The following is a 19539-nucleotide window of genomic DNA, read 5'->3' on the forward strand; positions in this document are numbered from 1 at the left end:
TCCTTGCCTTTACCTTTCAGCTAAATTCACTCCTACTGTGAAACTGACTGCCCACCATCTTTGAGTTTCAGAAAGTGTTTTTGGTTTTTTTTAAGCTGGTCAGGGCTGTGCTGCTGATGCTCTCGTTCACAGCTGCAGGATCGGGTTTGCTGTCCGCACCCATGGAATCCACCAGACAATGTTTTTACAAAAGCACCAATGTACTCCTCTTTAAGTAGGGTTATGGTTTTATGTTTGATTTGTAAAATTGCCAACAGAACACCTCTGGAAATGAGATTTAATATATAAATAATTACATCCAGAAATAAATATAATGTTGATGGAACTGGTTATTGTGGTCATTAAAAAAATAAATAAAAGCAATTTTAAACAATTCACTTTCAATGTATTATTGCCAACACTTAATTTGGTTTATTTTCCCTAAGCCTTTGTGGGGAACAATAAGAAATCTATTATGTGTGTTTCAATTCCCACTACCTTTATATATAATATAATATAATATAAACAAAAAATGAACATGCGCTTACATGTTAGTAAGCTGTGATCACCATGCTGTTTATCACAGATCTGACTGTATAAATAATGAAGAAATGTAAAGTTTGGAAATAAAGAGAATCAGACACACAATTTTTTTTAACGGTATTTTATTAAAAAGAAACACCAGAGATACATGCAAAAACACCTTAACTTTGCTTGAGGGATAACAAAGAGCAAAATGGAACTTTTTAAAATGCCATTACCCTAAATGAAACTTAAACCAGGGTTATAACACAATAGCAAACACTGCAGCTGAAACAAACACGTGACTAAATCTTATAAAATAGGTTATTAAGATCAGTATGATGGATACAAAAGAAATACACAATTCATATTTAAGCTGATTTTTTTTTCCTTGTGAAATATGTTTAAATAGCACACAGATCATGTGAAACTCACCTGTGAATACTTACACTCCCGTTATAAACAGACGATGACTTCATCTTAATCGACAGCAGGAGCACCTGTGCAGAAAACCTCACCTATTGCTGCCCAGGTCTTCAATCAGTCCCAACACATTTCCAGACCTACTCCTGCTGATGTTGGCATGTCTTGATATCTCACCCTCTCAGTGCCCATGCTAGCGCTGCGCAGTGGGGGGTTCTAGAGCTAGGAACGTGGAGCTTTCGTGTTCTATTTCATCCTGTCAGCGTGTTTATATTCTGCACATCTGGGCAGTGTTTTATTACCTGGAAATTAAAGAAAGAAAATCATTTAAGCTCTGCACTGTCTTGCACAACGATCCAGATCACAGCACCACATATAGCAAACCCAGCACACACTCAATATTTAAATATTATAACGCTTATATAGAGAAGCTTACCATATTATGTAAATTTTATGATAATTAAATAAAAAATAAAAAAATACCACCCAATTCTCAAGTACACAAGCCTCTGCCCTGCAAACGCACTGATTTCATAGGCTTTCTTGTTTGTTGACAGCTTTTAAATGCATTGCTGGATTGGTCTAAAGATTTGTACACGGGTTCATAACGGTCAGGTAAAGAAGCCAGTTCAATTGCAGGTTTTACTGAAAGTTCCCCTGGAACTCTTCAAAGCCCACATGCTGGCTATAAATAGACCTGTAAACAGAATGATTTAGAAGGCAAAGTTGATGTGCTAGGCAGTGCACACCCCTACATTGTTCTGACAAGAAAAATATAAACAGCCACAGGAGGGTTTGACTGGAAGACTCAGCTCAGCTCCCTGGCTCCTCTACCCCCCCCCCCCCCCCCCCCCAGCCCCTCTGTTGGGGTTGTTCACATCTTCAGAGTGGTTTGTTGGTGTCTGGTCCTGAGGATGCTCTTATCAGACTAGGAGGTCATTGTGTTGACCCCAGACACATGTCGACAATAAAGACTGGGCGACAGAAGGGGCGAGGGGGGGGAGCAGCTTGACTGGGTTTGACAAACAGAACCACAGGGAGATTAAAGTTTGTCAGCGCTCTCTCTGTCCCACTGTCCCCTGTAGTTGAAGGGTGTTACCAGCCTGGCAGTACACTGCAGGTATTAGAGTGACCACAAATTGAGAGCGCTTTCCCTATGACTATGGATGTAAACTAACTATAGGAACTACAAGGAGAAGATACACATTTATAACAACACAATGGGCTGGAATCACTAAGCTTTTAATCCAGTGAAAATGTTTTTTTTTTTTAAATGTACATACCATTGCAACAAAAAATAATAATACACTGTATGATTAGTGAACATATTCCAAAAACCCCCCAAAAAACAGTCTGTTATTTTTAGATTTTACCAAGACAGCTTTTTGGAATTCACATCTTTCTATGTTTTCGTTTTTCTAATTACAGTATTCTGCATTATTCACTGGGGATTACATTTTTCTCACCAACAACACTTGACAACAGCGTCTTTTTTTTGTTGAATCAGTTTAGTGGACCGTGGTGCAATCTGGATGATGAGGGTCTGGGTGCTGCTTAATGTATGCAGAGTTTGGCTGGGGTGAGTGTGGCATGTCTGGGACCCTTGTTCTCCTAGACGGCTGCCTATTGTCCTGGGAACAGTAATTTTAACCCATTCTGCCCCCAACAGAGGTCGTACGAGTAAATATTAAACCCTGCCAGTCTGCCGTCTGAATCTCAAACTTGGATTCAAAAGTTAATTTAATTGAGTCATTTTAAATGTAAATCAATGCCCTTTTCAACAGCAGTAGGGAATGTTGCATTAAGCAGCACAGCAAATGAGTTACCAAGTCAATTCTTAAAGTAAAATAAATCAAGACAAATCAAAATTGGAGTCAGCTGTAACACCACCGTGAGACTGTGCTGCGGTTTCGTCATGAGCCGCATAATAATCTTTAAGTGAAATAAAGTTTTTATGCTAGCAAGAAAAAACTTTGTTGTCCCAACTTAGGTTGCAGGTCTTGTTTGAGTGGTTTTTATCCAGTTTTAAAATGTTGCAGTTATAATGGAATAAGGCCAATTGATGCGAATTTCTGAGTTTGAAGTGTTTTTTTTTATATATCATAAACACAATGGTGCAAAACTGTGCACAAGGCCCCAGCTTTTGAAAATGTGTCCTACAGACACAAAACTAAAGTAGAAAAAACCCTTCATTGTCTGTGTCTAAAAGACGGCCCTCTGATGACATTATCATGGTAAATCAGAGCCCTGACGATGTGACAAGAAGAAAGCTTCTCTTCTTTTCTCCTCTGTTTTCTTTTTGTTCTGTTTTATTCCCTGCCTAGCCGAAGAAGATGAAGTATGACCATAGGCAGGCTGTGCGGGGCCTGGAATCTTTATAGATTGTGGCTGCTCAACAAAGACATAGCCCCTCATTAAAAATACATGTCATTGGATCACACCTCACATGAATCAAGTGATTTTTCTGTGCTATAAGTAACCATGACGGAGCTGTGAAAAAGGGCCAAGGCTGGCTTTACCAACAGAGCTGCATACAAGGGCCCCCCTCAGTCCATGGGAACCACCTCCTCTCCGGTTAGCCATTGTTCAGCTGTTGTTCACTGTTGTTCTTGGAAAGGGCCTTATATAGACTGCAAAACTAACTTTACCTTATACACACACATTCATAGAATGTACTTACATATACACACACAAATATATACACACACACACACACACACACACACAGCTCTATATCAGGATAAGGCTTCTGCCTTCTTCAGATAGCACGCTAGAAATAGCCAGGTAGACTGACGTTGTTTAAGTCTGAAAGTTGCACAGTGACTTCCAGACTTACAATGTTCTAGTCCATGGGGAAATGTATATAAACACTGCTCCCACGTTATTTCACACATTCATTAATTCACAGTTACACCATGCTGACAGTAAAGTTTTTGTCATTAATTAGGCTGTTCATGAAACATTGCTACAGGGTGTCCCATAAGTCAGGCATCATAGGAATAACATATGTTAACACAGGTTGCCACTCTCTTTCTTTCAGGTGAGAAATGTCTTTAAGCAAAGAGGAACGAATGAAAGTCATGTTGATGCATGATGCAGATAGTCAACAGGGCGTGTCTAATTGGAGAAATCTATACTATCACCCATGATATAAAATCTGCTGTTGCATTGTAGCAGGAGCATGGATACTGGGTTTGAAGTAATGGCAAACTAGTTTCAAGGTGGGTAAGAAGTTTGTACTTGTGGGGAATTTAAACAAAGCAGCCTGCCAGCTATGTCTATGCTAATTCTGTTAAGGCAGAATACACTGTGGGAGAATATAGCACACAGGGATCATATTTTATTATGCAACAGAACCTGTGATAATGCAGCTTTAAGCTACAATAAAAAAGGACAACCCATAACGAATCAAATAAAGGACAGGCAGAGGTTTTTTTCTTCTGCATGCAGGGAGCAAGGACCCCTTGAATCCGTTCTATAGCTGTCGACTCAGAACGCCTGAGAGAATAGCAGGCGATGGTTAGTCTCTCTGGCTGGGAGGGCGAAGCCATTTTAAATTGACAATCAGAATCAGAATCAGCTGGTTTAGCTAATAATACAGACGGAGGAGCTGGGAGAGCTTACTGGTTAATATGGGCAGCTAGGCTCCCACGTTTCAAAAGCACTGGGTAAAAACACGCTGCTCCTTTAGAATTAGCAAGAAAGTCTTGCTGAGTGTTGCGGCTCTAGCAACTTGCGTCTGAAAAATTCATTAGAATAAATTTACATAAGGAGTACTTTTCATCTCTGTGAATTAACTCAAAGGGCATTCTTGACTCAAAAAATAATAAAATAACACCAGTGTTTAATGAAATAGCAACAGAGGCGATGCTGGCCATACTAACAGGACACCAGCCTTACGCTCCCTCTGATTGGTCACTTTCGCAGAGTTCTAATTACATTGACACTCCATAGCACTATCTTTCACAGGAACAGAGTGCATGTTAAATAACACCACCACCGTCTGTCTACTGTACGCCCTGCACGCACACACACACAGACACGCACGCACGCACACGCATGGTCAGTTTATCTATCTATTTTATCTACACACCTTTTATTCTGGATATACCCACACAGATGAAACAAGCAGTTTACAGAGATGATCCATATTTACAGAGGTAAGGGAATTGTAAAATTGGTTGAAAATCAGCAATTAGAGGTGGGGAAGATATCACCCGGGACAGAGTGTATTGACCTAAATTTGGATTTAGTCAGCCAGGACAACATGGTTACTATTCCCGACTTGCCACCCCACCCCACATAAAATCCTGTGCTGGTTGAGCACCAGGGCAGAGGGGAGAGGAAGTGAGTGCGCACTGCTGAACCCCAAGTACCATCTGTTCTCTTGAGGGGATCCATCCAAATATTGAATGGGCTCAGCCTGGTTCAGTTTATGTGCATTGATGAGATTATTATAGCTGCAGCTACTATATTACTGTATTATATACCCTAATATATAGATATTAATATATAATATATTTGACATCTCAATATGAATCTATAACCCTACAGTGGAATAATTACGTTTACAAGATACTACCAGACCCCAGGTATTATGGAATATGATAACTGGAAACCAGCACACAAAGGAACAACCCAATAAAAACTGAACCAGAACAAGCGCCTAAGCAAACAAACTGTAAAGGAGGCGTAAGACACCAGGAGTAGGAACCTAAGTAGTCAGCTGGAACTTCAGTTCAAAATATAAAATCTATTTAACAAGGAGAGACGGACTTCCTTTTCAATTGCAAATCCATCGAGCAAGACTGGCTGTTCACACAGACCACCCAGGGGCCAGGGTATCTGACAGGACAACAGTGGATAAAAACCCAGATCGGAATTCAATTAAAGCATACATTTTGGTGACTGTGTACTTTGTGGGTGGACTTTGTTGACAGGCCAGTTTGTTTACAGTCTTGTGTCATCTGATTCAAGGCACCCTACTTTGGTCATATCTCCAAAAAAACTACTGTATTGAATTTCGTCAGTGTGGTTTCAGTTTGGGTAGGGTATCTCTGCGATTAATCCATGTGTTAGTTTTACCTTTTTTAGGAAAGACTCTTGAGATGCAACAAATTGAAAAAGACTGAGGTGCCATCACTGTACTGTACTCTGTTATTCTAGACCAGTGCATGAGTTGCCCAGCTGTGGCCCAGTGTTTTTATCGAGCCTTCACACATGTGTTAGTCGCTGTTCACACGCAGTGATATTTAAATTCACCTGTGCTGAATTTCTGTTTCTACAGATGCTATCAGCTTTTTATCATGACAGCAGCATGGTTAAGTTTATAGGTCAGTTCAGAGCAAAGAGAGTTTGCTGTAATAGAATTCTCAAAAACTGTGGCTCCGTCAGAAAGACCTGCCGTAACTCTGTCGGTATGGCATACAATTTATATGTGACAGAATGCAGATCAGGGATTCCACATTACAAAGGTACAGAACGAAGTGTTAAATAATGTGCAGGGAAGCACAGCGGCCAACCTCACCCGTCTGGGAAGTTAGTAAAGCACACAGCGTAAATGAATATTACAAACACTGGAAAAGAAAAAGAAAAAACTTGAAATAAGGGTTATTAAGTAAAGGGATGGACAGGAAGTAGAAGTTTTCATGTTCCTGGGGGGGGGAGAATGTTAAACTCCTGGAGAGCCTGTGTGTAAACCCCAGCAGAGGAGTCACTTTCATAGACACAGTGATGGAGATGAGTGGGCGGGGAGGGAGGGGGTGGGTTCGTCTGTATTTGGGCACACAGGAGGACCGTTACTAAGCTATATTTCACCGCAATGTGAAACGAATAAGAAGCCCTACATGATCCCAACTTGGCATAGGAGGGCTCCTCAAGTCAGTTCTGCAGACAGGTCTATTGGTGAGGGGAGGGGAATCAGGGGAGGTGGGTCTTTTAGAGCTGAACTAATGAAGCTTAAACTCAGAGGAATAACGGAATCTACCAGACACACAAAGAGGAGGGAATGAAAACTACCCCCCCCCCCTTCAAGCAATCACTTCCTTTCTATTCCAGACACCCCATTGTACTCCCATCTCTCTTAAATGACTAGCATTTTTTTCTTTTAAGGAATCGAGTTTTGATTCCTGCTAGCTTAAAGTGTAGTATGTGATGGAGGAGTACACAGGATCTGATTTAGAATTATAACTATTACAAAGCAAGATCTCTTATACAATTCACGCACAGCACAGTAACTTGTAAATAAAACAAATAGGTAATTTCATTCATGAATAAAACAGTTTGGAGATGGGACCGGACATTAGGCAGTGCTGTAGACTGGATGGAATGTAAATGTGGCCAGGGAAAGGGAAACATGCATATCCACTGTCTACACAAGCTTTCTTCACATATATCTTGCAGAATCATACTGTATCGCTGTGTCTGTGAATATCTCTTGGGGGGGCCCTAGCTGGTGATGCCCTATTCCAGCAACGTATTTTCTTAGTGGGTGGATGGGTGGCAGCTCAGTTAAATTAAGACCCTTTTCTTTGCTCCTTTCCAGATCTCAGATTCTGTCATGTATGCAAATGGATGCAGCTTGCTTATTAAATAATCAAGCACGTTTTATTCTGGAGGGGCCAGACCAGACAGAACCGCATAACTCATGAGGCTCCTCTTTGACCTTGACCTCTCGGGTCCTTTTTCACCTGCTGTGGAGGCATTCAGCGCAGCTGGGCTGTCTAGCCAGTGCCTGACAGCTCTAGGCTCTCGCTCGCCTGTTCCCACGCTTGGCTAGCACCTCTTGAAATTCCACCGTGTCTCCGGCACAATATAATATTTATGGAGCGGATTGTGCTATGGCTGCCGGAGCTTTTATTATCTGCTTCTTTCTTTCTTTCTTTCTGTGCAGGCGGGTTCCTCTGATTCTCCGGTAGAGGGTAGCCGTGGGTGTCACTGCCTCCCCTTAATCTAGTCCTCTGAACCGTTTCTTTCTGTCTTTTTTGTATTTCTTTTTTTGGGGGGGGGGGGCTGTATTTCTTTATCGCCTCGCCCTGGGGTTCATTTTCAATCTCTAATCTGCTGTTTTGTTTGCCTGCCTTCCGGGTCCCTGGAAGGACAACTCTCTTGACTTCGTAACAAAGGGTGTTACTGTGATTCTGACCAGGAGGCGCCCAGATCTTAGTTTTTAGAGGGATATTTGGGTGGGGGGGGGGCTCCACAACTGACAACTCTTTCACATTATTATTATTCACTATTTTTGTATCATAGAGCTGATGGTTCAATACAGTTCCAGGACAGGGCCAGTAGCAACAACCAACCCCAGAAACAAATACAGGACATCACTTTGAAATGAAATGAGTTATCATTGGAAGATAGCATAATACTTTATCATGCATAAACCTTCAGTCTTAGAAAGCTTTGAATTGAAATAATAATATAACGACCTGTTAGTATGATGATTGAGGAGGTCTGTAGAAATATATAACATCCAACAGATTTTTGCATTTTTGCAAATCAGAAAGTCCTATCTTTGAATTCACTGATTTCATAGCGCACTGTGGTCACTCTCTTCATTAAGAAGAGTCAGTAATAACACAGATGGTTGCGTAGTTACAGCGCAACTACACATTTGCAATATTAAGCAACCTTACTCCCTCACGGGGACAGTGGCTGTGCTGGGATCAGAAGATTTCTACTTTTACAAGATCTTCAAAACCATGGAGAACGATCGACAAAGAACAGATCAGCTTCCTCAAGTTGACGTGTCGAATCTTGGCAATATTTGTTTTACATTTCTATATTTATCAAACCGGACAAGCATCTAGCATGAAAAAAATAATAATAATAAATTCTACAGTACAAAAAAACCCCAACAGTTTCTCTAATCACAACAATAAGGCAAAACTAAAGGGATCAGGACTAAATGATCAGACTACCCAAAACCTTGATGTTGTGTGTGCTGAAATGAGGGAGTATGGCTGCTGTCTCTGTCTCCCAGAAACCCTTGTAAACAAGATGAATCATATCACTATCAATGGAGTTTATATATAAAAAAGCACAAAAAAAGCATCTTCTTTATCTCAAGTATTTTTTTCTCCAAAAGAAGAGAATCCGTCTGTGTTTCTATGATGAAAGCGCCAGGGAACAGCCCATTTATTAAACAGAATAATGCAACCAAGAGCAGACAGCGAGGTGGTGGGGGAGGTGGGGGTCTGGGTCGTTCTTCATGTTTTGTTGTTCGTTTCTCTAATCTCTGGCACCTCAGTAGTTAAAGTCTGCTCCCCTCCCTCCCTCTCTCCCTCACCAGGCTGTTCCCTCTCTAACAGGATTTACTGTACCTAGAGTTCCCGTCTTGTTTCACTGAATAATGCATAATTGCTGTGACATACTTACCCACATGGCTCCGGTAATAATTATCATAAAAGCTTTTTTTTTCCTTTTTTTGTATCTGCATGCCTCTTTATGCCCGCGTATGTGAGTCTATGTGTGCTATTTCCCAGCCTGAATACCTGCTGCAGATACTGCAGAATAATAATAATAATAATAATAATAATAATAAATAATAATAATAATAATATAATAATGATCTACCTAATTTTGTCTGGTGCATCTCAAAAACATATGTGATACCCAGCTGCTCTGAATATGCAAATTGAAAACACAACCCTCCTCCCCCCTCCCTCCCATCTTTTTCTCCTTGAATCATTTTCTATATGCATACTGTCCCAGACAGTCTCGTACCCCCCCACCCCCCAAGCTTGACCGCCATTTTACTGACAAAGGAATACTGTACAGAACCCAAGCTTGTTTGGACGAACCTTGACGGCAAACCATGGCTAGCCTGTTGGCAATGTGGTCATCGAAGCTAATTTATATAAGTACCTATATCATGGAAATATATATATTATATATAATATATATATATAAAATATTGTTTTCTAAGCACATATAAAAAGGTATAGGCTCATAAAGTCAAGCCTCTATAGTCCTCAGACTATAATATTTTCTGCACTGGGTTATTTCATGATTTCACGATTCACGGTTAGACCACGTTAACAATCAATTTTACAGGCGCTGTATTGTAAAGAAACCGTGCTGATTCAAGAATTCACATTGCTTTGATATGCAAATCCAATACTAAATGAACCCATTGTAGTCGGGTAATGTAATGTAATTTAATAAGGGGTACCGTGGTTTTAGTAGAACTGCAGTTTACTTATAGACATTGTAGCTCTCTACTGGACGTATCTGAATCTGCATGTGAAGCACACTGATTAAGAGACTGCAGTCATTTGTACATTGGTGTGATGAGTCTGCAAAGAGTTGAAATTGCTCTGAAGGGATACTGCACGTGATCTCTAATTTTATTACTATTACATTTAGTTATATGTTATAGTTCTTGCAATGGAGTGTTTAAAGGTATAGATAAAAAGATTAAAGTTCATCAGTTACAATAAAACACCCTTTCAGTTTTCATTGAGAAATGTTCTGCGTGGAAAAGGGGTCAAATGTAATACTTAAAATATGTAGTGCTTCTTTTTTTAAGAAGTAGGCCTATTTACAATTTACAAATCTCTGCACTGATGAGATTATCTGGTTTATAGAGGGAAATTCTGCACAGTATCCAGTACAGTGAAGACCTCCTATTAGTGCAGGTGAATATTTAGGTAGGGTCAATATGTTCTGCAATGCATATTGCTCTGTACCATGTGCCAACCTAGCGCATTCGTCCTATTAACAATATAAACACACATTTCTTTTTAAAATGTATTAATGATAAAAGCCTGCTCTGTCGCCAAATGACGGAGGAAATATGGGTCTACTTGATCATTACAATTAATAATGTATTTTAGTCTAATCTACACACTCCCATGCTCTAGACAACACTTCAAGGGTTAATGAGATCAACCGTGTTCCAATGTAATTAGTACCCCGTTTGCATAAACTGCCAAAGCGAGCTGGGCTAACAGTTTTACAAATACAGACGCCGTCTTTTCAAGAAGGCACCATCTTGGGTTCTGTACCAGTCTGCCAGCGGCCATTTTGTAGACAGCGCTTGCTGGTTAAAGGCACAGCGCCCGGTATTCTCTCGTGCCTCCTTCTCTGCCCCCACTGGGGGCTGTGTTCCAGCTGGTTTATTAAGTCAATAGAGTTATAAAAAAAAAAAGAATAATTCACCATTCAATATCTGTGCTGCTATTTCAGACCCATCAGCCTAAAGACATTAGAGAACCTCAACAGAACCTCTCTTGTAGAAACAAGCTTTCCTAATAGAGCTCCTAGTTTATCTAGTAGAGCTCTGCTTACCGTTTTGAAAGAGGACATTCCGATCCAGTCAAACCAGTTCCAGGTCCGATCACTTTGCTGGTGATGTTCACAGGGTGCTGGATCAATCCTTGGATAGCCAAGGCTGGGAATGTGGCTGTGTCTTCCTGGAGAAAGATAACTCCGTTCACCCCAGCAGTCACTTTATCAAGTGTTTCAAGTTAGGGAACTAGTGCAGTTGATCCCATCGCAAATCCAACAGCTCTGCTCTGAATTAGAGGAACTGCTGCATCTTATTTTTAGAGGTAAGAAGAGTCCTGTTTTTTTATTTTTTGGGTGTCCCAGAGTCTGCACTGATTTAATCAAATAACTTAAATGTTGGTTGGTAGGAATGGACAGATGTACCCCCCTGAAATGCCAGACTGTCACATTGAAGGAAAGTGAAAGTCTGATGGCTCTGGCACTGGAGTGAGGTCTGTGATTTTCATGGACGTGCATGTGTTGGCTTCCCACCTCTGTAGCGCTGTAATGGCGCAGCATGGCAGTCGTTGTGTGCTGTGTACATGTGTACGTGTTACATTGGACTTTTGTTTCTTTATTGTGATCTGCCATTCTCAAAACTGCTTCTTCTGTGCTGAAGCTAAAGGCTTCTTGTGTTTTTTTTATGTATGTATGTAACTTTTAGAGATGATCTACAGGTTAGAAAGTAGAACGTCTCCACTCCCATCGGCAAAACTCAACAGTGCACCCCTGCAAGCCGAGGTTGTGTTGCTGCCCTGTATAGTCTGGACCTGACTGCTCCAGTGCGTGTGCTGTGGGCTCCCTGTGTGAGGCGTTGAGGGCTGAGTGGTGTGACCCTGCTGTGTATTCTGCGTATTGATTTCGCTGAGGAGGCTTGTATATATGGGGAGCCGCGGGGCTCTGGAGCCTGCCTACCCACTCCGGGGCCGAGCATGTACGTAGCCCTGTCTTCTCAGGGAGATGGTGAGGGATGAAGAGCCTGTGGCAATGAGCAGCTGGGTTCAGCTGTATCCTCCTCCTCCTCCTCCTCCTCCTCATCTTCCTCCTCTGCAACAAAAATAAGATTAAAGTTCAACTTCTCATTCAGCGATCGTTTTTTAAGCAAACAACACAACGAGCAAGATTGGAATTGTGGTAACAGGTCGTGCCGTCTTAAGGCGATGCTAAATCCATTGGGGATAGTCCTGACCCCTGCAGGCAAGAGGAGGTAATGAGATTCGTCTGTAATGGGGGTAGTGGTTTGAGATAAGGTTGAAAACAAGAATTTGCAGGGTTTTTTTTTTTTTTTACTTCTTTAAGGTGTTTCTAACCTTGTCCCTAACCCCACCTAACCCATTATGGATTTTGTTTCTGCAAAACTTTTTTTTTTAAACACACATCAAAAGAGAGAGAGAGCCACACAAAGACAGCGGTTTGTTTTTGTTCTTTCCAATACTCAGTTTGGTAACACCAATTCTAATTTTTGTGCTTCATTTTGGCATTTTAGCTGATGTAGAATTTACAGAACTAAGTTCACAAAGTCCTAAATCCAGTTTACTTATGCAAAGCATTGGCTGTTTGAGTAACACAGTGATCTGGAAATAAACTCAAACACGCAATCCTGAATGTTCACTAGGCGATACTGCCTTGTCTTTGAAGTGTAGTTTTATTTTTCCATCTTCTCTTTAAAACCTTATATTCATTTTGAGAATTATATTTTACAACAATTTCATAATACTACAAAAATTATCAAAACAGAACACTCCTAGAAATGTGTTTCTCTGTTTACCAGGTGTGGAGCAAACTATACCACCAATTAAAGTAAAAAAAAAAAAAACTTAAAAAAACTTAATAAAAATGTATGAGATTGAATTTGTATAATATTCTAAACACTCGCACAACCGCATTGTTATCATGCTAATCAATTCTAGAAATTCTTATGGGCTTTACAGACCCAACTGTGCTTTCTTCCTATTGTGAAAAATAGGGAGAGGGGCTGACAAAAAAAAAGACCCTTTGGTTGGTTGAAATAAAGTTTTCAGAGTTCTAAGTAGGGTTTGAAAAAAGCCAGCGCTGGTGTGCATAGCTGAGTGACGGCAGAGGAGAGCTGGGTGTCTCAGACGCAATAATACTATTCACAGGACCTAGACATGGGTGTTAACTCCCTTCCACTGGACACAATGGGGAGCCTGGCATTGAGACGGCCTCACTCGTATTGTTAGCTCAGTGCTGCATTCTCCCCGCTATGGTATAATGGATATGCATTGTGCTGGCTTGGCTGGACGGAGGGACAGAGGCAGCAAGCGAGGCTTTAGATGCAAAAAGCAACAGAATGACGGGACACAGAGCGTTTGTCTAACTGTCAGAACTGAAAAGAGGGAGGAGAGGCTGGCCTTCAACATTGGACTTGAGACTGTATTCTCCAAATGAAGAAGAAAAGAGAGAGAGAGAAAGATCATGCTATAAATATTATTTAAGCAGTCAAGCGGGGGATGGCGGGGTAAAGAGGGGGTAAGGAAGGAGTGGTGGGGGGGTATTCCGATTGTGTTTTGAAATTTGATTTTTTTCATCTTGGATGGAGCGGAGGAGCAGTGATATGGAACTGCTGCTGCTGCTGCTGTCTGAACGTGTGATGTTAAAACCATGAGATTTCTTTTACATTTCAGATGCCTTTACTATTGAGAGATCAATCTATGATGCCCTGTATTTTTGTACTGTGTTTTTGCTACATGGGAATAGACAGAAGTGGTGATGGCTTCCCATATTCTTCTAAAAACACATAAATCACCTAGGCAGCTGGCCAACATTTTGCAACCTAGAGACAAGAACTGGACAACCACAAATGGCAGTGACTGTACATGAATCGTATCTATTTCCATCCATTTGAAGTCATTTTCCACTGTTTGATACAACTGTTTGGTCAGTTAAACTTCATTTGTATAATTATGAAATCATCAAATTGTGGGTGAAGTACTCAAGACAAAGGACATAATCTAAACTCAGGTATAGGTTGACTATTTCCTTTGACTACTTGGTTTTGTACTCCAGTGGCCAAATGGTAACCTTTTAGCCACCAGGCAATTTTTGAATCTGCAGTCACGTTTTGCGAGCATTCTATAGCCACTTCACAAATATCAGTTTGATTTCTGCTAAACGTAAACAATGTGTTCCCATGGCAACGCTATCCCATGGTCATCACCAGGCAAATCTAAGCTCTCCCCAGTCCCTCATTAGAAGGGTCCGTTCCTTCCTTAACTCTGCAACACTGCGTCTCCCTTCCCTCGAAGAACTTTTGAAATGATGCAAGGAAGGCAGAGCTGGAGTATGGAGCTCACTTTCCATTCTGTTTGCCCCAATACATAGTTTTCTACCTCCATTTGTTGTTTTTGCATTCTTTAATGTTACAAAACTAGCAATGAAACGTATTCACACGTTTCACAGTACAGTAATTGCCCCAAAAAAATCAAGAAATGTTACTTCATTTAAGTTGTGAATTTGAAACGGGGAGCTCTTCTCAATTAAGTCCCGTTCTTTAAGGAAATGTCCGTTACAGAAATCATAATGCTTCCTTATCTTCACAATCCAGTCAAGAAGCGATAGCTGGAAAATCCAGCACTTATGAAAGATCCATAACGGACTATCCATTTATAGCCCATTCAATGCAGTTTGTGACATACAATTACTTAGTTTCAATGATTCCTCCAATATTGTTTATTAGGCATAATATAGTCTAAGAAGTGAGTTAGTTCTATGTTGTTAATTAGACAGGCTTGTTCCACCATGTTTACAAGGCACACTGGTTAAGCACTAACGGTTTTTCTCAATATACTTTATGGAGTCTGTTTTAGTGACTAGCACCACTGCTCCGTTGAGTCCATTTGACATGATCTGTGTTGTTTAAAGGATCCCTGTTTTCTTTGCCCGGGTTGTAGAGATGTTTGGGGGTAAGAGGCTGTCGGAGGAGGGATGGGCTATGAAGCAGTGCTCTCATTGGGGGGGCTAATACCCCAGTGCAGCCATTGTCCCGGTCAGGGGATTACATCAGCGGGACGGGGCAGACAATGTCCCCCTCCTGGGAGGGAGGGGCCCATGGGGAATGAGGGGTAGGCTGACTCAATTAAACCACAGAGGGGGTGGGGGTCGGTCAAAGGAGAAAGAGAGTGACAGAGAGAGGGAGAAGGGGATGAGATGGAAGAAACAGGGTAAGAGAGGGGACCCCATGTTGCATATTGTAGCTATTAGGGTTATTTTTTATTTCAATTTTTTTTTTTTTAAATGTTATACTAGCAAAAAAATATAAATACATTATAAATATAAGGGCAGAATATAATTTAATTGAGATACTTAGTCTTTTTTTTATCCATTCAGGACACTAATTTCAGCACTTAATAGATTCCTACAGAACCAAACCCTTGTTGATGACGAACCCAAATATTGTTTTAAAGGTCAGCTACAATGGTACAAGTGGTAACATTTTCATACTTACAAATACAGTACAACAACAGTATCGATACACACTGGTAATTATTGGAGATGCTATAGTACCATATCAAATCCATATTGATGCCACTGCTGGTAAGATAATCCATGGAGAGTATATTCAAACACAGCACCTGAATAGCATCCTGTTTTTTCCATGGACCCTCGATACTAATTAAATGGTAGTTCAATTTAATGAGTGAACGGCAGTGAATGAGTTAACAACAGGGGAGCAATTAGGCAGGAACGTGGGGACAATGAAAGGAAAGAAAAACAGCCATAAAGAAAGAATAATAGAAACAACACCAGCAGAAGAAGAAGAAGAGTTGCAATTAGTCGGCAGAAAGAAGAAGTCTGTCCATTCAGGAGAACACATGAGTGGGAACAGAAAGAGTGGGGGACGGAGAGAGAGACAGCTTGACACTGATATTTCATTCTCCACTGTTGTAAGCACACAGATAAACAAGTGAACATATTTTCTCAAGCTGACTGAATGTTGCTTACAACAAGGAGGGGGAAATCTTTCTGGGGGACAAAAGCTAAGTACCAGAAATAACAATACCAGTTATCATATAGCTAGCACACCATCAAAACAAAGTAGATGCATTGTTCTCTATATAAGTAGAGTTCTATTCTTGCTAAGCTTACTGTACATTCTGTATTGCTGGATCTACTGGTTTTGGCAGCACCTTTACGTCTTGTTATGGTCGTTGAGGCCCTTTGTAGTTGAAAGGGAGTGAGGAGGAGGAGGAGGGGGGGGGGGGGCACACAATGGGTGGGTGTCAGACAGGCAGGGTATACATTTGAACATGTTTCCTGGAAGAATGGGCATGTTGTTTCCCCTTTGATGGTAAATCTGCTGGAAAATGGTGTAAACATGGCCTGCAGAGCCCAGATTAACTTTGACGCTTCCTCCAGAATACTCTGCGGCTGGGCTGTGGCAAAGGGAGAGGAGAGGAGAGAGAAAAGAGAGAGAGAGAGAGAGAGAGAGAGAGAGAGAGAGAGAGAGAGAGAGAGAGAGAGAGAGAGAGAGAGAGAGAGAGAGAGAAAGAGTTTTAGCCGTGTATTCACTCTCTAGCTCCGTACCTCTCTCTTCTGAGACAGGAGATAGAGAGGGAGGGAATCTGACAGAGAGGGAGAGAGAAAGAAGGATAAAGGTACTACTCAATGAGTAATTATCATCATCATCGTTATTTTAACAATATTCAAAAATAATAACACAACACAAAAATATTGTACAGATCTTTCTTTCTGTTGTGCACAGTCCATTCACATCATGGTCACAGAAATTATTCTTCTGCAAGACGTAAAGGTAGGGTGTTGTGATTGTCTGTGTCGAGTCAAACATCTCAAGTCCTGGTGTTTTTAAAGGACATGGCTACAGCAAAGCTGTGTGATTTGAAACACTGCTAACACATTTGCAATCCTCTTTACCATTGTATTGTTCTGCAGTAATGCTCTGGCATTTTACCTGGCTTGGGTAAGGTAGTCAAAGAGCAGTGCTAATCGAGAGTTAGTAAAGTTACTTATAATCTATCAGTTTCACAAAGTGTTTAAATATATCAGTATTAAATAAAATCGAAAACTAAATCAATGCTGCCATATAATGTTGCGCTCCAGATGACAGTTCCTGGCCCTCTCTTTCTAAATAATTATCTTTCATTCCAAGGCTGAGCCCCAGCACAAACCTGTCACACCTACCCTGACCCCACTGATCCCAGGCAGTACACTGGGATTTGAACTCCAGGTGACCCATTCGTGACCCACCTCTTTCATTCCCTGCACTTGTTTCAATAATTTACGACTGTTTTCCTTTTTTCTCAGCTGAAAGCATAACATCGCCTCACATAAGGTCTTTCTTAAATTAATAAACAACTTTGGGATGGGAGATTATTTAGGGATTAAGCTGGGTTGAACTTCCTGCTACTTGCATAAGCCTGTGTTATTATTGCATTGCACGTCTAACCTGGCCAGGTTAGAAGTCATCACCAACCTCTCGAGTTAAATAATGAACATACAAGACAATGAGCCAGTCTCACAAAGCAACTGCATTTGTCTTTCATGTTTAAATCTTGAACATCATAGATGGCAGCACTCTTTCTGCACTATGCAAGCAGGCATATATTTTAATATTCCCATATTTATTTTGAGTTTCCGAGATGAAAAATCACTTTTTATGGAACCAGAACGGCAAGCAGACAAACACTGCGGCTACTGTGTAATCCTACAGCTATAAAAACTCCTGAAGACACCACTCCTGATCCTGCGATGAATCCAGGAACGCCTCAGGCTCCCAGTCACAAAGGAGCTGTCTCTGAGGTTACCTTACTGGGATACTGGGACAGCCGTTGCCTACTCTGTGTGGGAGGAAAGCTGGCCCTTAAGAAGCTGACAGAAACATCTAAATGACCCAGGATCAGGTACTGAATCATGAGAGAAGAAAGCCTGTCAGATGTAAAAACCCTATTGGATACTGCATTTTCGTACATGCATATAATACTGCTTGGTTAATTGTTATTTAATAGTACACATAATTGTTATTTAATAGTACACATAATTGTTATTTAATAGTACACATGTCTTGGCTGAATGTGAAATTTCAGTACTGGTAATCTACTCTATCTATGGATGGGCCGAGCCGAGCGAACGACAGAAACAGAAAAATATTTTGACCCCCCCCCCCCCCCCCCCCCCCCCCCAAAAGACCATAACATAAAAAAACATAGACAGGAAATCTTTTATAATATTTTGGAACAGTAGCTATATAACATTCCACTCATCTCTCCATATGCACTGTATTCCGTTTCATTAACAACTTAAGCAGGCTATGAAAATAACAAAGTGAAACATATTACAATCTGTGTGTCACTTCCACTGCAGGCTGTGAAGTCCAGGTGGTCATGCAGATTACCCAGCCATACTTGAATTACAGAATGTGCACCCGAAGGTGGCAGGTGTGTGTATGGTTGGGGTGGTGGTGTGTGAGTGTGTGCGTGTGTGTGTGTGTGTGTGGGGGGGGGGGGGGGTCTATCTGTTAGTTTGCTTACAGACAGTTAGTTAATTTGCAGACCCCGAGAGCAACCCAGACTGCTGGCCTAAACCTAGACAAAGGCCCCAGTGTGCAAGAAATTAGTGTCAGGCTGCATTCTGCTTGTGTGTGTGTGTGTGTGCATAAAATGAATGTGCAAAGTGTACATATTGAATAAGTACACAGCCGCTGTGTATATATTAGCAATGCGACTTGACCCTCACCAGCAAGACCACTGTTTCCCCTTGCGCTGGGCGTGGGAAAAAGAGGAGACCTCCTTTCACAGCTGCTCCATTCGTTACATTGAACCAATGAAGGCCTAGTTGTTTTTTTATGCTCTCCACCCCCCCCCCCCTTGCATTCATCCAGCAGCCTTCTGCCTTTCACAGTGCCTCTGCACCCTCCCCCTCCCCTTCCCCCTTAATAAATACGCCTCATTATTCAAGGTCCTGTTTGCATAGAAACTTCAGAGGCCTGGTATCCTGGTGAAGCCTGCCGTTTTCCTATGCCTGAAAGACCATCAATCTCAACAAGTCAGGTTCCAGATGCACAGACACACTTTCCCTTTTCCTCCCTCTCTCTCTCCCTGCTTGCCTGCAGACCAAAACCAATTCCAGCACACTTTTTTTAAGATGCGAGGAGTCTTTCTTATTTAATTTTTTATCTTTATTTTGATGTCGGTACTTCCATTTCAACCCCCAACCCTCCAATTCCAACGGCTTTTAACTTATGTTAATGTGCTCTGGTATTCCTTACATAAAAGCAGCCCCCCTCCTATTCACTGAATCCATGAAAAGAGATTTATTCCTTATCATGCTGTATAATGCAGAGGGGGCATAATTTAAATCAACTTATAAGAA

At 41.2% G+C, this 19539-nt stretch overlaps 1 long non-coding RNA gene across 2 annotated transcripts in view; it reads right to left on the bottom strand.

Moving 5' to 3' along the window:
* Window positions 1-667: 667 nt before the first annotated feature.
* The window catches only part of LOC121301609, a 42329-nt gene continuing 23457 nt past the window's right edge, over window positions 668-19539 (bottom strand). For both annotated transcript variants that reach the window (XR_005947635.1, XR_005947636.1), the window contains exons 5-6: window positions 11215-12240; window positions 668-1226 (exon numbers count right to left, since the gene is read on the bottom strand). This is a non-coding gene — a long non-coding RNA (uncharacterized LOC121301609). The remainder of the gene's footprint in view (window positions 1227-11214; window positions 12241-19539) is intronic.

Source organism: Polyodon spathula, chromosome 27, assembly GCF_017654505.1.
Source record: "Polyodon spathula isolate WHYD16114869_AA chromosome 27, ASM1765450v1, whole genome shotgun sequence".
Classification (NCBI taxonomy): domain Eukaryota; kingdom Metazoa; phylum Chordata; class Actinopteri; order Acipenseriformes; family Polyodontidae; genus Polyodon; species Polyodon spathula.